The following is a 20,430-nucleotide window of genomic DNA, read 5'->3' as shown; positions in this document are numbered from 1 at the left end:
GTGGATTGAAACCTAACTAACCAACATAGGCCTCAGCTTTAACATTCACAGTGCACCATCTACTGGAATATTTTTTATAATGCATGTCATAATAGAATGCATTGCATTTGTCATTTCAACAGATGGCGCATTACAAACATTTGTTTTGATTCATTTTATTTTATTTGTGAAGCACCATCTGTTGAAATAAAAATTGCAATGCATATGCCCCTGTTATATGCTATTTGGAATAGCATTGATAATGTTTGTGATGTACCATCTTTTGAAATTTTATTACTACAAATGTTTGTTATATGCCTTCTGTGAGAATGTCAGAGACATAGCAACTGAACGGACACACAGATATTTGTTTATCTATCTGTCTCTCAATCTATCTATCTATCTATCTATCTATCTATCTATCTATCTATCTATCTATCTATCTATTCTTGCCCACTATACTAAATCTATCTATCTATCTATCTATCTATCTATCTATCTATCTATCTATCTATCTATCTATCTATCTATCTATCTATCTATCTATCTATCTATCTATCTATCTATCTATCTATCTATCTATCTATCTATCTATCTAGCCTTGAGTGATAAGCGATGACCAAACTGTGTTTTTATCTATCTATCTATCTATCTATCTATCTATCTATCTATCTATCTATCTATCTATCTATCTATCGCTTTTCTTGTATATAAGCTTTCATATCTATTTACCTGTTTATCATATTTAATCTACTAATCTAGTATTAGTTATTTCAATGAATAGATGACCTAAATTATTGTGGTGCTGGAACAGTTGCCATCCGTCATTGAAGTGTCTCTTTTACCACAATATTCTGTGGAGGCATATTCTCCTTTTCTTTTCTTTTCTTTTCCATTTTACAGTTAAGTGCACATGTTGCTAGCCCTTAGGTGTTTTCTTCAGCTATTCACACCTTAATTCTTCTCTAACTTTTACATTTTGTCACCTGAGATAAAAGATTCCTGGGGATGAAGCCAGCATTGTGAGTGCTATGAGATAACCGAGCACCATATTTTAGAAGCACACTGTCTAATGATAAAAGGACAAGAGAAGCTTTGTCCATAAACCTGACTATTTCGTCTCGTAATTCAGAAAGGTATTTTATTCCCTGATAGAGCAGCTTTTAGAGAGAGAAAAAAAGACAAAATGCTAGTCTCTGCGTTTCTTTTGTATGCACATTGGCAGCTTAGCGTTTTTGTATACCGCCAGCAGTTTAATTTTGATGCCCATTGTTCCTCATCATCAGATACAGAATGCAGTGCAACATCTGTCTCAGTGAGTCCCAAGAGAACTTAACCCTTACCATCCAAACAGCATATCATGAGATTTACTGGAGTGTATGAATCCAATTGAGTGCACCCCTTTACTTTCCGCACCCTTTATTGAGTTGGCGATTTAGTTTGCCAATTTTGTCCATGAATCTTCTCTTATCAGCTCATAATGACAAAGTGAAAACGTGTTTTCATAAAGGTTTACAAATTTATTAAAAATCAAAAACTGAAATCTCTCATTCATAGAAGCTTTCAGACCTTTAATTCAGTGCTCTGTAGAAGCTCCGTTCGGCAGCAATTCCAGCTTCTTTGCTAAGTCTCTCCAAGCTTTGCACACCTTGGCTCTTTATCCCATTCCTTCAGGCAGATCCCTTCAAGCTCCATTAAGGTGGATAGAAAAACGTCTCTAAACTTGTCTCCAGGACTTTGGCTGGGCCACCCAAGGACACTCCCAGACTTTAGCATTGTCCAGCTTCAGGTCTTTGTGGTGTTGAAAGGTGAACTGTCAATCCAGTCTGAGGTTGTGTGTACTATGGAGCAGATTTTCATCACCTCATTCTCTTTGACTCCATTCATCCTTCTCTCAATTCCAACTGGTCTCCCTGTCCCCATAACATGATGCTTCCACCACCATGCGTCATCGTAGGGATGGTAGTAGGCAAGTGAGGAGATGTGTTTGGAGTTCTTTGCAAAGTGTTCAATTTACGTCCCCTCAGACCAGAGTCCTATTGTTCCTCCTGCTCGCAGAGTCCTTTAAACCGTTATATACCTTTTAGAACATTAGAACACTCTAGATGAGAACAGGCCATTCAGCCCAACAAAGCTCACCGGTCCTGTCCACTTATTTCTTCCAAAAACACATCAAGTCGAATTTTGAAAGTCCCTAAAGTCTTACTGTCTACCACACTACTTGGTCGCTTATTCCAAGTGTCTATCGTTCTTTCTATAAAGAAAAACTTCCTAATGTCTGTGCGAAATTTACTCTTAACAAGTTTCCAACTGTGTCCCCGTGTTCTTGATGAACTCATTTTAAAATCACCGTCTCGATCCACTTTACTAATTCCCTTCATAATTTTAAACACTTCAATCATGTCACCTCTTAATCTTCTTTTCTTTAAACTATAAAGGCTCATCTCTTTTAACTTTTCCTCATAACTCATCCCTTGTAGCCCTGGAATCAGCCTAGTCGCTCTTCTCTGGACCTTTTTCTAGTGCTGTTATGTCCTTTTTGTAGCCCAGAGACCAAAACTGCACACAGGACTCCAGATGAGGCCTCACCAGTGTGTTATAAAGGTTAAGCAGAAGCTCCTGTGACTTGTACTGCACACATTAAGGCGCTATATAACCTGACATTCAGAATTTTTTGGAAAAAATATTCAGCCCTCAAAGTGTTAAGTGTGAAAAGATAGATTGCAATTCAGATTGTGGATCTTGATTATGTGTTAAAAGTATCATGATAGTGGTGGTGCAGTGGGTAGCGCTGCTGCCTTGCAGTTAGGGTCCCGGGTCCTCCCTGCGTGGAGTTTGCATGTTCTCCTCGTGTCTGCGTGGGTTTCCTCCGGGTACTCCGGTTTCCTCCCACATCCCAAAGACATGCAGGTTACATGCATTGGTGATTCTAAATTGTCCCTAGTGTGTGCTTGTTGTATGGGTGGGTGTGTGTGCACGCCCTGCGGTGGGCTGGCGCCCTACTCGGGGTTTGTTTCCTGCCTTGCACCTTGGCTCCAGCATATCCCCGTGACCCTGTAGTTTGGATATAGCGGGCTGGATAATGGATGGAGGATCATGATATGATTTTTGGGAAAGATCGCCCACCCCTAATTTGAGTAACTAAGTTTTCAAATTTAAGTAGGATTCTTCAACCCTTTGGCGAGCTACCGGTAGCTCTCCAGCTGACATTTGTCATAAAAAAATATTTGTTGTTGATATACTGTATGAGTAAAGCCATTGCTTTGTGTGCTGTTTCGAAAACTGAGTTTTTTGGAAAAAATATTCAGCCCTCGGTCAAAAAAAGTGTTAATTCACAGGTCATCTGGGATGCCAAGGTGTGATGGGAAAACGTGTTTTCGATGGCCTGGGTGCACCCCGTGATTCATTTATTTTCAAGCAAAGCGGTTTTGGCAGACAAGATGGTGTTGTACATTCTGGGTAGCTTGTTGGTAAGGACACAGGCTGAAACCTCCGTGTGTCAGGTGGCCTGTACTGCTCATTGTAACAGAAAATCATGCCATTATACGTATGTGCCGGGTGATAGTGGCTACCTGCTCAGATGCTTTTCCTGGACCCCCCAGAGTGCAGAGGAGAGACGCTGTAACCCCACTCATGATGTTACACTCTCAGTTGTGGATACTTTTGAATGCAGGAGGCGGAGTCTCGACACATCAGTTGGGAGAGGCTGCTCTAGCAGCCAATGAACTTCTGCAGCATCTTGATTACATATGCATGAGGTCGATTAGCATGCTCCATATATGGAAATTTCAGGATGGCATTCAAGGTGCGTTCAGAGAAGGTGATTGTCACTGACGAGCAGTACATTGTGTAGAAATGTGCAATATGAATACAATCTAATACAATACAATTTATTTTTGTACAGTCCAAAATCTCAGAAGGAGTACCGCAATAGGTTTTAATGGGCCTTGCCTTTTGGCATGCCTTGACTCTGTAAGAAGACAAGGAAAAACTCCCAAAATAAACCCTAGTAGGGTAAAAAAAAAATGGAAGACGCCTTTAAAGAGAGACCCCTTTCCAGGTAGGTTGGGCAATACACTACACAACACAATACACAGAACAGAACACAAGTAATCCTCAAAACAATATAATAGTGCAATAGAAATATTACACGTTGTCACGCACGAGCGCATGGGGAGCAGTTTAAGGACCCGACACGCACCGCGACAAGTCGTGCCAGGGGACAACGGCAGCGTACTAACCTCTCTCTTCTTATTTCCTCAGAAACAACAACAACAACATTTATTTATATAGCACATTTTCATACAAAAAAATGTAGCCCAAAGTGCTTGAGAAAGAACGAGGCACCACCGCCATAATACCGCCCGAACGATCCAAAGAGCCACAGCACTTCCGGGTTCCTTTCTTCCCTCTGGTCCCCATCTGATGACGTCAGCCACCCATCCAACACCACGGTTTTCCCAGCATCCCACTGTTTAATTTCTGGTCCGACCCCATAAATTGTCCGTCTACCTATCTTTCTGTGTCTTTTTGGAAAAACTAAACTTGACCCTGTTTTGTTACAGTATACGATGTTAAAAACCCCAAACCTTTTTGAACGTTTTGTCTCTTAATTACACGTACAGAACAGAATTCCACAGTAGATGATATCACATAATTGGATTTGGATTCTGAATCTGATTTTTTTTTTGACTCGAATCCACACAAAGTTTTATTAATGAGACCCCTGGAGTTATAGGGCAGCAATACAAAGTACCGTGCCCCCAACTAAAACAGACATACCTTTAGAAACAACTGAGGCCCATTTAACAACACCAACATGATTTAGTTGAAGTGTTATGGGCCATCAAGACCAATTTAAAGTCACCAACTTGCCTGACCAACACTTCTTTAGTATGCTGGAGAAACACGGCCTGAGTCATTTGTAGCCTTTCTGCCACCCCAGCGTACCACAAGACCCAGAAACGATTCCATTTCAATTTAGTTTAATTCTGTATAGCGCTCCTCACTGAGTGCAGGTGGGCAATGCTGGGGGGGGACCAGGGACTGATGCAGCACTTGAACCTCATGAGCTGAGCCCTGAAGACCTGGAATTTAGCATTTCTGTTTACTTCACCTTCACTGAAGGAAGCCAATAATGGTGCCTCATACTAATGCGGTAATGAAATCAGTTGCAGGCACTGGCTGGACGAGGTCCATAGTCTTTGCTGTTAGCTGTTCACTCAGCTTTAATGAATGGTTTTTGAAGCCAGCGCTTGAAATAGAAATTCTTCACGTAGCGTAGCGCTGCCCTGAAATCAACCTGCGACAGAAAGATGATTTCCATCTGGATGTACCAGCTAATTCATGTACTGGTGGGCGACTGCACAAAGGATACCCAGGCTGCCATGGCAACACAAGTCGAGGAGATCTTTAAGGACTGCTAAACAAACACAGGCCGTCCTGAACTGAGGGCTTTCCGCTAAAATAACCTCAAGCCCGTGTGCGTCAAACTGTTCGGGCAGGGCTGCAGGTTGAGAAAGATGAAGGAAAGCAGCAAATCAATTCAAAGATACAGCAAATACGATTCACTCAGAGCAGTCATTGTTTTTTTTTAATTTGAATTACACATAATTGGGTAGTACAGTATGGAGGCCTGCTGAGCAATGAATACACCAACTGAGCTTAAATCATACACATGATTATTGTCTGCATGGAGTTTGTATGTCCTCCTCGTCTCTAGGTGGGTTTTCCTCAGAAGCAGTCTCAAAAACATTCAGACGGGATTGGGGCGGCGTCACTCGAAAACGACTTGTCAGTCAAAGCTTTCATTTAGAAGGTCTTAGGAAAAAAAAATCACAGCAGCTACCAGAGGACACGAGGAGATGTAGTGTGACACCACTGAGTGACGGCGCTCTGTGACCTGCTATGGATAGATAGATAATCAAGGCCAGTCCTATCTATCTATCTATCTATCTATCTATCTATCTATCTATCTTTCTATCTATCTATCTATCGATCTATCTATCTATCTATCTATCTATAGTACCTTTCACATCAATCTATCTATTATATAGTGCCTTTCTATCTATCTATCTATCTATCTATCTATCTATCTATCTATCTATCTATCTATCTATCTATCTATTATATAGTGCATTTCACATCAATTTATCTATCTATTATATAGTGCCTTTCTATCTATCTATCATATAGTGTGTTTAATATCAATCTATTAATTATATAGTGTCCTTCTTAACTCTCTGTTAAGAATTGCTTTTATCTGTTTATCTGTTGACTACCTGTGCTACTCATCTAAGGTGGATTGAAACCTAACTAACCAAAGTAGACCTCAGCATTAACATTTTCTGTGCACCATCTATTGGAATGTTTTTTGTAATACTTGTTATAATGAAATGCATTGAATTTGTCATTTCAACAGATGGTGCATAAAATGCATTACTGCAAATGTTTTGGTTCATCATCTGTTGAAATGTAAAATGCAATGCTTTTGTGTCTGCTATATGTCGTTTGTCCCATTTGGGATTTGTGAAAGCATTGATAATGTTTGTAATACTCCATCTGTTGGAACGACAAATGCAACACATTTGATTACTACATATGTTTGTATTTCGCCTTCTGTCAGAATGACAGAGACATAGCAACTAGATGGACACACAGTCTCTTATTTATAAATCTATTTGTCTATTGATAATATAGTGTATTTCATTACAATTATAAATTATAAAGTGATTCTATCTATCTATCTATCTATCTATCTATCTATCTATCTATCTATCTATCTATCTATCTATCCACTATATAGTGCCTTTCATATCTATCTATTGTGATAAGAATGAGTCGGAGACATCATAAAGATTTGGGGCAGCCACCCGTATAATGGAATCGCAATCGTAAATAGCACGATGTGCTTAGTTCAGAGTCCAGAACAGAACTGCCTGTACTGAGGCAAGATGGCAGTTTTAAAGGGTTTTAAAGGGCTGGAAGGGAAGTGACGTCATCTATGCCGGAACTTGGAGTGGTGTCCTTGTGCCCGGAATTGACATCATCCTTGGGGCTGGCAACAGGCGGGATTTCCTGGGAAAGGTCTGCAAGGGACTGAGAGAGAAAGTCAGTATACTCCGCCACCCCCTGGCCTGGCATGGAATTTTTAGTGTTTAGGCCCTTCAGCTGGTTCCCATGCGCACATGTGTGACACTATCTATCTATCTCTCTATGTTTTATGTTGTACATTTCATATCTATCTGTTGTCACATACATGCGTCTGAGAGATAACCTCAGGGCCCATTAAATAGCTGTTACACTCCGATACTTTGAGTGGCGTTGTTGCCTAATGCCTTCTCTCTTTCTCCCTCTGCAGAAAGGATGATTGACAGCGCTCCCATCTCTGACATCACTTCCAATCTCCGCCCACTTCTGAAGCCGCCCGGCAGCACTGCCTTTTTTGAGCTCAGTGTGAAGAAGTCTCCCGCCTGAACAAGACAACTGTTTTGTATTTTTCAATCTCTCTGTTGTTTTTTAGACCATCACATTATGGTGCCCCAACTCTTTATGAAGTGTTCTTGTGTCTTATTACACTCCCTTTCTACATTATACTACTTTTCTCTATATATCTATCTATATATGTTGTTAATTGTGTGATATTCACCCATATACCAAATGAAAGCAGTGACAGTGGATCGGATCTTAAACCGACAAACTCCTGCAGACCCTCTGATTCACCCCAATAATTCTTCTCAGCAGCACTGTTTTATATTTTGTGGCCCACGCTAAGTCCTTGCTATACTCTGACAAATAAACCCCTGATTTAGCAAACTGGGAGAGACATCTAAATCACATTGTAAAGAGAATAATGTATATGAAATGGAGCAAAATCACAATCTAAATGACAAAGAAAAGATAAGAAACACCTGAGAAAGCAGCACCACACTGCACAGGTCCATCCAACCCACAGCCATCCATGTACGACACATTAATAAGTGGCCCCAGTCCAGAAATGCAGAGACCATGAGGGTGAATTTAAACGTCCATTTGAAGACTTACTCATAATTTTTTAAAAGAAATTGGACCCAGCAGAGAGTTGTGGTGCCACTAGCAGATAAACAGCATATTTCCCAATTTTTTTTACATTCATTTATCTTCTCCGCCAGGATGCCATTTTAGATAAAGTGCACAGGTGTGTCTGCTTTTCTACGCGCCCCTCTCTGTTTTTGTTATTTAATGAAAATTTTTCGGGACTAACGTCTTGTACGTGTGTGTTATTGATTGAAACGTAAACCCATTAATTTTCATGAACGTAAAGGCTCCATGCCGTATAATTCCCATTCATAATACCACTGTTTGCCATCACCCGTTAATCCGTGTTCCACACACGTGACAGTCGGTGTTAATAAAAGAAGAGAGCTAATGGGCAGCAGTAGCTCAGTCGGTAGAGTGGGTAGTCCAGCAATCGGAGGGTCGCAGGTTCGCTCCTGGCATGAGAATGCAGCTGTTGTGTCCTTGGGCAAGACACTTAACCTACCTTGCCTGCTGGTGGTGGTCGGAAGGATTGGTGGCGCCAGTGTTCGACAGCCTCACTTCTGTCAGTGTGCCCCAGGGCAGCTGTGGCTACATAGTAGCTTATCATCACCAGCGTATGAATGAATGGGTGAATGACTGTTGTGTTGTGTAGGGGGGTTCTTGAACTCTAGTTAGGCACTATATCAAATACAGGCCATTTTAATGTCAGTGTATTAATCTTCATAAAGAAATGAAAGATCTGAACAGGACAAATATAACTGAGGATGAGCTGTGATTGGTTGGCCACATAGACCTAACCAGTGGGGTGGATTTAGGGTTCGAACATATGGTGGTCTGAGAAAAAGAGAGACGCTGCAACGCCAAAACTCAATCCCATCCTCGTCACCAATTATTATGTCTGAGAGAAAGATGCTGATAGGTCATACGTGTAACATCAAAACTCCTTTATTTTTTTTTCCAATTTCCACAAAGTCGATCATCGACCTGAGACCTAGGGTGACCTGGTGCCAAGTGTACATATGAACACCCTTATGCTTGAACATGGTGTTCGTTATGGACAATCCGTGACGAGCACAGAAGTCCAATAACAAAACACCGCTCGGGTTCAGATCGGGGGGGCCATTCCTCCCAATCACGCCCTTCCAGGTCTCACTGTCATTGCCCACGTGAGCATTGAAGTCTCCCAGCAGAACGAGGGAGTCCCCAGAAGCTATGCCCTCTAGCACCCCCTGCAGTGACTCCAAAAAGAGACCATACTCCAAACTGCCATTCGGCGCATACGCACAAACAACAGTCAGGACCCTTCACCCCACCCGAAGGCGGAGGGAGACCACCCTCTCGTCCACCGGGGTAAACCCCAATGCACAGGCTCCAAGTCGGGGGGCAATAAGTATGCCCACACCTGCTCGGCGCCTCTCACCGGGGGCAACTCCAGAGTGGTAGAGAGTCCAGCCCCTCTCAAGGAGATTGGTTCCAGAGTCCAAGCTGTGCGTCGAGGTGAGTCCAACTATATCTAGCCGGAACCTCTTGACCTCGCGCACTAGCTCAGGCTCCTTCCCCTTCAGAGAGGTGACATTCCAAGTCCCAAGAGCCAGTTTCTGTAGCCGAGGATCAGCCCACCAAGGTTCCCACCTCCGGCCACCACCCAACTCACACTGCACCCAACCTCCTTGGCCCCTCCCATAGGTGGTGAGCCCATGGGAAGGAGGACCCACGTTACCTCTTCGGGCTGTGCCCGGCCAAGCCCCATGGGTGCAGGCCCAGCCACCAGGCGCTCGCCATCGAGCCCCACCTCCAGGCCTGGCTCCAGAGGGGGGCCCCGGTGACCCGCGTCCGGGCAAGGGAAAACGTCATCCAAGGTTTTTGTTCTTCATCGGAGGTTTGTTGAACCGCTCTTTGTCTCATCCCTCACCTAGGACCAGTTTGCCTCGGGTGGCCCTACCAGGGGCATAAAGCCCCGGACAAAGGATCACTGAGACATGCAAACCCCTCCACCACGATAAGGTAATGGTTGAGGGAGGGGATATATATATATATATATATATATAAATATATACTTTGTATATATATATATATATATATATATATATATATATATATATATATATACAGAGTTTTAATGAACAAAACAATATAAAAAACACGAGGATGAAGAGATACATATGTCAGGGAAGCCAAAACTGAAACAACACCTAGCATTAGGCCTACTTGGAGATAAACAAACTAGTACTGCCAGTTGAAAACCATTTGGAGCCCTGGGCAGGGTTGACGGATGTTGCCCCTTGTTATCCATGGCGGGTAGTCAGTATTATTAGACTTGGATGGCGTGAAGATGGGTCCTCTCCCAATCACTTTCATTAATCCCCCTACTCATTATCATCATGGTTTGATGATCACATTTATTTCTATAACACATTTTCATACAAATAATGTAGCTCATAGTGCTTTACACGATGAAGAGAAAACAAATAAAAATAAGAATTAAAATAAAACAACACTAATTAACATAGAATAAGATTAAGGTCCGATGGCCAGGGAGGACAGAAAAAAAAAAAAACTCCAGATGACTGGAGAAAAAAAATCTACAGGGGTTCCAGACCATGAGACCACCCAGCCCCCTCTAGGCATTCTACCTAACATAAATGATCAGTCCTCATGGTATTCAGGGTTCTCATGGAAGGACTTGATGATGACAGTCATGTGGACTTCTGGCCTTTAATCCATCAATGTTGGGACATCACAGTGCTTTGATCAGGTGGTGGTGGTGCAGATCACAGAAAACGAGTTGTAGCCCACCATCTGAGCTTATTATGGTACAGACAAAACAAATCGGCAGACAGTGGGAAAAAAAGCACGAAATGTCAACTTTAATCTTGAAATTTTCACTTTAATCACGTAGTTTATTTTATCATTAAAGTAGAACATCATAAGCTTCATCTTAAATTCATTTAATTTGCTAGTTTCTCAAATCCCATCGTAACTAAAGTAGCACGTTAAATTCTTTGTTTTGTATTTGATCTTCAATGTGCTCTATGTGTGTGAATCACTACGTGTTTCGTTCTTTCTCTTTCTCCGACAGGACACAGAATCCATTCCATTCGTGATATTACAGCTCTCTGAAGAATTAAAATACTGAGATGTATACGTGATATCATTTTCATGATGATTGGAATGAAAGCATGTTATTAAACATGGGAACATGATGGTGCAGTGATTGTTCATGTCTCACACAAGATGCTGCTGCGCCATACGCGACCTTCGATGAAATAATTTATTGTAGCAGTCCTGTCTCTTTCAAATGTACTAACCTCCAATTCATGTCCTTACTTTTCTTTCCCCAAATACCCAATCGCCACACAATCAGCTCTGTAACAGACGTTAAGCCATGTAAGCTTACAACGACAATTCTTCAAAACTTTTAAGGAACATTGAAATATCTTCATAGTACATGTTTAATTATTCTATCCGTCTAATCTTCCAGTGTCGCGCCAGCCTCAGTAAATATACAGCGCGAGGCAGGAACAATACGTGAACTCGCTAGCACTGCGGCACCGTGTCCTCACGTTTAATTAGTAACAATACAGATTATTTAAATGAAGTTAAAGTTTTATCTGTATAATATAATCAACATATTTTGCTGCATTTCATCTTAAAAATGATACTGCCATCATATGTGAATACGCGCTTTATAAAGTGGCTCAGGTTGTGAGATATTATAACTGTAGTGCAAGTTTACAGTGAGGTGATTGCACTTATAAGTACAAACAGTTCTACAAGGAGCAATTGATTGAGTGCGTTTAAAGTTCTTGGGATGAAACTGTTTCTGAACCGCGAGGTCCGTACAGGAAAGGCTTTGAAACGTTTTGCCGTGGCTTTGGCAGCGTGTGCTTGAAGCTGTATACCGATAATTCTCTTTCCGATCAGCTGCTGCTGTGATTCACACTCAGATACAGTGATATAAATACTCTGAGTGGTGCAGTGAGAGTAATATGGAAAAAGATGATCCGCTGTGGCAACCCTTAAAGGGAGCAGCTGAAAGAAGAAGAAGAAGGTGCAGTGATAGTAACGACGCTAAAGCAGTTATGGTATTTGGAATACTATGGCTATTCCCCACACCATTATATTGTTACAAGTTAATTACAATCAGATGCATTACACTAATAAACAATATGCGGTTAGTTTCAGTGTATTTATAAGGCCACGTCAGGAAAATAAAGAGTAACCACACAGGAACAGTAGCACTGCTTTGACACTGGGTGCCGCCAGTCTGCAAAACCGAGCGGAGAACTTGCGTACGACAGGATAAAAAGTGCGTGGCTTTACGCCAAGTGTAGGTTTTATAAATCACGATTTGAACGTGTAAACATTCTTACACGACAATTCTGTGTGTACGCATCATTTATGCATGAGGTCCCTGAAGTGAGCAGTTCATGTGAGGAAACCCACCAACATCCCAGAGTTGAAGCTGTTCTGTACGGAGGAATGAGCTAAAATTCCTCCAAGCCGGTGTGCAGGAATGATCAAAAGATACTGGAAACATTAAGTTGCAGTTATTGGGGGGGTCACAGCAGATACTGAAAGCAAACATACTTTTGCCACTCACAAATATGTAATATTCGATGATTTTCCTCAATAAATAAATGACCAAGTATAATATTTTTGCCTCATTTGTTTAACTGGTTTCTCTTTATCTACTTTTAGGACTTGAGTGAAAGTCTGATGATGTTTTAGGTCATATTTATGCAGAAATATAACTTTCAAGCACAACTGTACAGTTGTGTGTCATCACCATAGCTCTGGTAGCTCACGTTATGCTCCGAGATAATCTGACCTGATGGAAGCATGTAAATTGAAAAGAGCAGCGGACCCAGGATAGAGCCTTGTGGCACACCATATACAATGTCATGGGTCTTTGAAGAATTTTCTACCTGCCAGGTAGGACTCAAACCAATTTAAGATAATGCCAGAGATGCCCACCCACTGACTAAGGCGATTTCTAAGACTATTGTGATCAATGGTATCAAATGCGGCAATTCAGATCTAAGAGGATGAGAACAGATAGACGGACTCTCTCTGCATTTACCCGCAAGTCATTTACTACTTTAACGAGTGCAGTTTCTGTACTGTGATTTATTCTGAAACCCGAATGAAACCTATCAAGAATAGCAGGATTATTGAGGTGGTCATTTAGCTGCATAATCACTGCCTTCTATAGAATTTTACTTAAGAAAGGCAAGTTAGAAATAGGTCTAAAAGTTTCAAAAGCAGAGTAGTCAAGGTTATTTTTCTTGAGTGGGGGTTTCTACAGCAGTCTTAAGACAGTCTGGGAAGACCCCCGTATCTAATGACGAGTTTACTATGTCAAGAACATTATCAATTAGGACGAGATACTTCTTTGAAAAAACGTGTTGGTATTGGGTCTAGGACGCAGGTGGAGGGTCTCAGTTGAGAAATTATTTTATATAAATCAGGTAAATCTATCCTGGTGAAAAAATATAATTTGTTTATAATGGAGTACTTGGGCTTAAGAAGATCAATGTTACTATATTATTTCTAATATAATTAATTTTTTGATTGAAAAATACAGCAATAGCCTCAGATAAATTATCTTTCTAACGAACCAGAAAATGCCTAACAAAAATCTGAAGTTGTTTGTCAAAGTTTGCTGAGTCAAAAAACAAAAAATAAACGTTAAGGGAAACAGAAATCTGTATACCAAACATTAAATTGATCAAAACTTGAATGAGAAAGAAAAACCATTGGTGGCTTTTTAACTGGTGGCTCCAATGATGTCACACGACACACACTCCAGGAGAATCCCAGGAAATCCGCTAGACAACGGACGATGTGAGACTCACAAAACGGTCCGGCTCGTTCAAATCCAACATGACGTGACGGGAAGATGGCACAAAATTATAAGCCTTTCAGAAATTAAGATTGCAAGCGATAAGAGCCTTAATTGAATTCCCTGAGGTCAAAAATAGGTTGGATGCACAGAAGTCCAAAAAACATTTTATATGAGGCAGAAAGAATTTATAAAATACACCAATTACACCACTGGTTTTGCTTCTTTCCTGTACATTTGACTTCAGTTACCATGTTTCTGACTTCCCAGTTACAACCTTATCTTTGTCTTTGTTTATGTCATGTTATGTTATGCTTGTTTAGGTAGAGCGGGTTGTCCAGCAATCGGAGGGTCGCAGGTTCGATCCTGGCTCCCGGCATGAGAATGCAGCTGTTGTGTCCTTGGGCAAGACACTTAACCTACCTTGCCTGCTGGTGGTGGTCGGAAGGATTGGTGGCGCCAGTGTTCGGCAGCCTCGCCTCTGTCAGTGTGCCCCAGGGCAGCTGTGGCTACAAAGTAGCTTATCATCACCAGCGTGTGAATGACTGTTGTGTTGTAAAGCGCCTAGGGGGGTTCTTGAACTCTAGTAGGCGCTATATCAAATACAGGCCATTTACCATTTACCATATGTCATTTCAATCAGAGACTTCTGAAAATATTCCTTGCACTACATGTTGTATTGTGTCTAGTTCAGGTTGCATTACCATTTTAAGCAAATCCTTTGTTGCTCTTTTGAGCATTTTATTTATGTTTTCCCATTTTTGTCAATAAATTCTTTCTTTATAGAGATTCCTTCTGGAGTTTGTCTCTCTACAAGCCAGGGTCTGGTGCGTTTCTTTCCCTTGTGATATTTCCATTTTTTCCATTTTTAATAAATTTGTAAAATTTCTAAAGTCTTGTTTGCATGTTATCATTCTGCAGTATTAAGATCCTTGATGAAATTTCCAAACATTATTCAGGATCTGAATTCCATGCAATGACGGTGAAACCCGAGTGAGGCCTGGGGTGTCATATAACGATTTGCTTTATATTGTGTTAAGGCTGAATTACTCTCAGGACAGTATTCTTCTGCCATCTAGTGGATAAAACAACATCATGCTTTAAAAAGTCATGAATATTTCTATGTGTTTGTCACTTTATGGTAACTTAATGGCAACACATTAATATCCATGAGAGAGGGTGGAGCCTCCAATGAAAAACACAATGGAAAACATTAAAGGCAGTTTTAGAATGAACTGAAACAGAACCATTACTCGAATCGACTGATAGTAATGACAATATGAGTAGTGGCTGTAAGGCTAAGGATTTGAGTTGGTATCTGGAAGGTTGTCAGTTCAAAACCCATTACTGCCAGAAGGGATCCTTTTCCGTAGGGCCCTTAACCTGAAGCTTCGGCGCCGCAATACAATGGCTGACCCTGTGTTCTGACTCTCAAAAATCATGTCAAAGGACAATTTCCCCTTGGGGATTAATAAAGTATATCAAATCAAAAAATCCAAAATAATCATAAGTTCACACGGAAAGTGAAACTAACGCATGATGTGGTGTCGCGTGAAGGTTCACTATGGTGTGACAATAGCTGAGTGACTAAAAGGCAAAATAATTGTGATCAAGTGCAAGGTTTCACACACGAGCATCAGAGGTTCTTCACAGGTGGGTGATAACACCCCAAGCCAAGAGGGGCCACTGCTTCTGCTAAATACTGTGACAAAATATCAGGTAGCAGACCAAAAATGTTTGGCGATGGCCACCCCGTATACTGAAGAAACAGGAGAACAAAGCGGAGTTCACTACTGAACTGACTAGCAGATTGGGACTGCTCTATAAATATGGCGGGTAGGAGGAAAAGGTAAAGTCAGGACAGCCGGAAGGGGAATTCTGGGTAATGGAAAATATGTCATCAGCGTTGGCCGGAAGTGATGTCAGTAGTGGGTGGATCAGTGGTGACATTATTAAGAATCAGGGTCGTCTGCTGGTCTGCAGAGGGATAAGAGGAGAGAAGATGAGGTTTGAGCGCCAACCCCTGGTTCTGGCTTACAAATAACACTATTTAAACCTGTAAACTGTCCCTCATGCGCACGTGTGTGACACTACCTTGTCTTCTCTTTATTCCACAGCACAGAAACTAACTAACTAACTCCACCCCTTCTGCTCCCTGGGCTATAAATTCAAGACCACCCTGAGGAAGGTCGTCACTTATGTCATAATGACCAAGGAGAGGAGCTCCACCAGCTGACTGACTAGAGCCTTACGTGAAGCATCAATTACCCGATTGTTGAGGGGCAACCTTATTTTGCTTATATGATAGTTAAACGTTGTGTTATTTGAATAATTTTGGCAAGTAAACGTGGACAGTTGGCTTGGCACCCCAAAAAGTTGTGATTATATCGACCGGTTATTCCACAGACGACCACAATGGACAAGTTATTAGGGGAAATATGGAAGTCACTAAGCCTTGTGCTGTGGTATCTTGCAATAACACAAAGAGTACGTCGATGATGTGTATCAAGCCCTGAGATTCTACCCTCTCGTGTGTAAGCAGCAGAAAAAAAATTTCAGAAAAGTGCACAAAGAAACACGCTTGTACTTTCTGTTGGGCTGAATGGCCTGTTCTCATCACAATTGTTCTGATGTTCTAATGCCCTAAGCCCGGCTGTGTGGATTTTGCATGTTCTCTTCAGTTTCTGGCTGAGTTTTTCTCTGATTTTCCTCCAACAAAGATATGCATTAAGTTAATTTGTCCCTATGTGTATTATTATGCCTGAAGATGGTACCTGAATTAGGGTTGATACTTGGCTTGCGCCCCATTCTGCTATATCCTGAATTGGATCTTAAGTTACATTACATTTCTAAATATCCTGGGATCTTGAACTGGATAAACTGGTTGGATGTACGTATATGTGTATGTACAGAGAAAAAAAATAGTGAAAATGAAATGATTGTATAACATTGCACTAAAGAAGCTCGGTGCCATAGCCATGGGAAGAGGTTACCATAGTAACAAGGATTCTTAAGTTAGGCCTGCAGCAAGCAGTAAGTCTTAAGTGCGTAAAATCATAAGAGATTATGTTATTAAACCCCCAACCTAGAAATTGCCTTCCTACCTTTTTATTGTACATGGCAGAAGAAGTGTAATTCCAAGCAAAAATAAAATCCAGTTTTCCAGTTATGAAAATTTTCTACTGCTGCAAAAATTGTACTTTACACTCTGCCAAATGGAAGCAAATGAACCAATGCACCGTTAAAAGTTTCAAGTGCCACATGTACAGACCATTACAGGTGACGCTGACACCTTGCAGTTTAATGAAGCTCACAATGGTGGCACTTTACAGTGCGATGTGTAAGAATAAATGAAATTGAACCAATTTGAAGTCTCATCAGGGATAAAGTGGAATACAGAAGAATAGGAGCAGATGAGGGCTGCAGTGTCCTATGGAGGAATGGCCTAAATGTCACCACGAATAGGAAGGTTGGACCAAATATTTATTACAGAACTTTAAACATCCAGGAGGGCTGAGCAGAAGGAGTGAATCTTTCAAGATAATAACACAGAATAGCAAAGGATGGGTCTCTCAGGACCTGACCATACAACAGTGAGGCCCCTTTTTGGCTTTCTATGGTATCCAAGAACTCGGTCAATTAACACCACCTCCATTACCAAGAGGGTGCAGTAGCATCTCCACGTCCTTTGGTGGCAGCTTGCGTAAGGGGCACCAGTGAGAACTTCCTGAGCAGCTGCATCACTGTCTGGTTGAGAACTGCAGTGTCTCTGACCACAAGGTTCTACAACAGACTTCCCCAAGATCATTGGGACCGCTCTGCTCTCCATTTAAAGTACATCTTTATCAAGCATTGAATCCACAAAACCTGTAGCATTGTGGCAGAACACTCACAAACCCCTCCCACGGTCTCTTTGTCCCGCTTCCACCAGGCAGAAGGTACCGTAGCATGCAACCAGTCCTGCTCGGTTCTGCAACAGCTTCTACTCCTTTGGCGGCCCAGATCTCTGAACTCTTTGCCCCCCAACCTGCCCTCAGATATGCTCCTAGGACTGAATTTATATGCAGTACATTTGTTAGCACTGCTATTTTTTATTGTTAGTTGGTATCACCATTATACAATACAATACAGTACAATTTATTTTTTGTATAGCCCAAAATCAGACAAGTGACGCAATGGGCTTTAACAGGCCCTGCCTCTTGATGGCCCCCCTGCCTTGACTGTCTAAGCAGACAAGATAAAACTCCCCCAAAAAAAATCCCTTGTAGAGAAAAAATGGACGAAACCTTGGGAAAGGCAGTTCAAAGAGAGACCCCTTTCCAGGTAGTTTGGGCGTGCAGTGGGTGTCAAAAAAGACGGGGGTCAATACAACACAATACAATACACAGAACAGAACAAATTTTCAATACAGTATAAAAATAATTTTTTTTTACAGAGCAGAATTTAACAGTAGATGACATCACATAATATGATTTGGATTTGTTTAGAGTCCTGGAGACCTCATCCATTAAGCTGCCTCCCCATATTGACCACTACACAGCTGAGTGAGTGCTGGGCCAGCCAATCCGATGAAAGGACCCCTCTACACCACGATTCCTGTGATCCACCATCAGGAATGGTCCTCACAGGTGGCGCAGTGGTAGTGCTGCTGTTTTGCAGTAAGGAGACTGTGGAAGATTGTCGGTTCGCTTCCCGGTTCCTCCCTGTGTGGATAGCGCTTTGAGTACTGAGAAAAGCGCTATATAAATGTAATGAATTATTATTATTTTATTACCTTAGGCAGGCTAAACAACTTGGCAGGTGGGCCATGGCACCAAGTGCCACATTTGAGTACAGAAAAGAGAAACAGAATAGGTGAGGGTTAGTATCTAATTATAACAATCATGATATTTATGTTTTAGTGCTAATAACTAACAACAGAGTTGCAGTCTGCACAGTTAATCAGCAGCTCTAGTCAGGGTGTGCTAAACTGAAGTTGTGAGTCTTCAGCCGGGATTTAAAACCTGAGACCGAAGGGGCATCTCTTATAGTAGCAGGCAGACCACTCCACAGTTTAGGGGGGTCCTGTAAATAAAAGCTCGACCTCCCACTGTTATTTTATTAATTCTTGGAATCATAAGCAGACCAGCATCTTGAGATCTTAATGTACGCTCTGGATTGTAAGACATGATCTGCATTGAAATCTGCCCTAAACTTAACCGGGAGTCGGTGTAAGGATTTAAGAACTGGAGTTATGTGTTCGTATTTTCTTGTTCTTGTAATAATTCTTGCAGCCGCAATTTGGATTAACTGGAGGCTGAATAAAGAACAGTTTGAACATCCAGTAAACACCGTATTGCAGTTGTCAGTCCTACTAGAAATAAATTTATGAATTTGGAAACATAATTTGGACAACTTTGTAAAATGACCTGCTAGAGTCAAAGATAACTCCTAGATTGTGGGCTGATTCAGTAAAATTAATGGAGATTCCAACTGAGTTAAATGATGACAGAATATTGTTGAGATCAGCATCCTTCACCCCAGTAATTAACATCTCTGTTTTATCTGTATTTAAAAAAAAGTAGTTCTCATCCATCCACTCCTTTAATTCACAAACACAAATAATTAAAGACAACATTGGAGAAACTTCATTTGATCTAAATGAAAGGTATAACTGGGTGTCATCTGTGTACGAGTGAAAATTAACATTACGTTTCCTAATGAGAGATCCCAGTGGACGCATGTAAAGTGAAAACAGTAAAGGTCCCAGTACTGAGCCCTGCGGGACACCATATTGAACTTCTGTGTATAATGATGGAGTCCTGTCAGCACATTTCTGTACGTATTGGAATCAATTTGATAAATAAGAACTAAACCAAGCAAGCACTGGGCCTGTAAGCCCAACATCGTTTTCTAGCCTGTGCAGTAAAATCGAATGGTCAATGGTGTCAAACGCTGCACTTAAGTCCAACAACATAATTACAGAGGAGTTTCCTTCATCAGAGGATATCAGAATGTCGTTTACAACCCGCGTTAGTGCCGTTTCTGTACTATGACCAGTGCGGACACCAGACTGGAATTTCTCAAATAAAATTGTAATGCGTAAGGTGTGACTGAAGCTGATTGGCGACTACTACAGAGGGGACTGGGTGGTCTCATGGTCTGGAATCCCTACAGATTTTATTTTTTTCTCCAGCTGTCTGGAGTTTTTTTTGTCCCCCCTGGCCATTGGACCTTACTTATTCTATGTTAATTAATGTTGACTTATTTTATTTTTCTTACTGTGTCTTTTATTTTTCTATTCTTTATTATGTAAAGCACTTTGAGCTACTTTTTGTATGAAAATGTGTTATATAAATAAATGTTGTTGTTGTTGTTGTACATTTTCTAGTATTTTAGAGAGAAATGGTAAATTTGAAATAGGCCTATAATTATTTAGTATGTGTGGGTCTAGGTCTGACTTTTTAAGCAATGGTTTAATGACCATTATAGAGGGGGCAAGTTTGACTCTGGGTGAGACCAAAAATAATTGTGGTGCTAAAACCCAGTGTAATGTGTTGCCTCCAAAAGATAAATAATGGGCATGTGACAGCGCAATAAAATTATCA

The sequence above is a fragment of the Polypterus senegalus genome, chromosome 13 (genome assembly GCF_016835505.1).
Source record: "Polypterus senegalus isolate Bchr_013 chromosome 13, ASM1683550v1, whole genome shotgun sequence".
NCBI lineage: Eukaryota > Metazoa > Chordata > Cladistia > Polypteriformes > Polypteridae > Polypterus > Polypterus senegalus.
The sequence above is the reverse complement of the archived record's forward strand: the minus strand, read 5'-3'. Positions refer to the sequence as shown.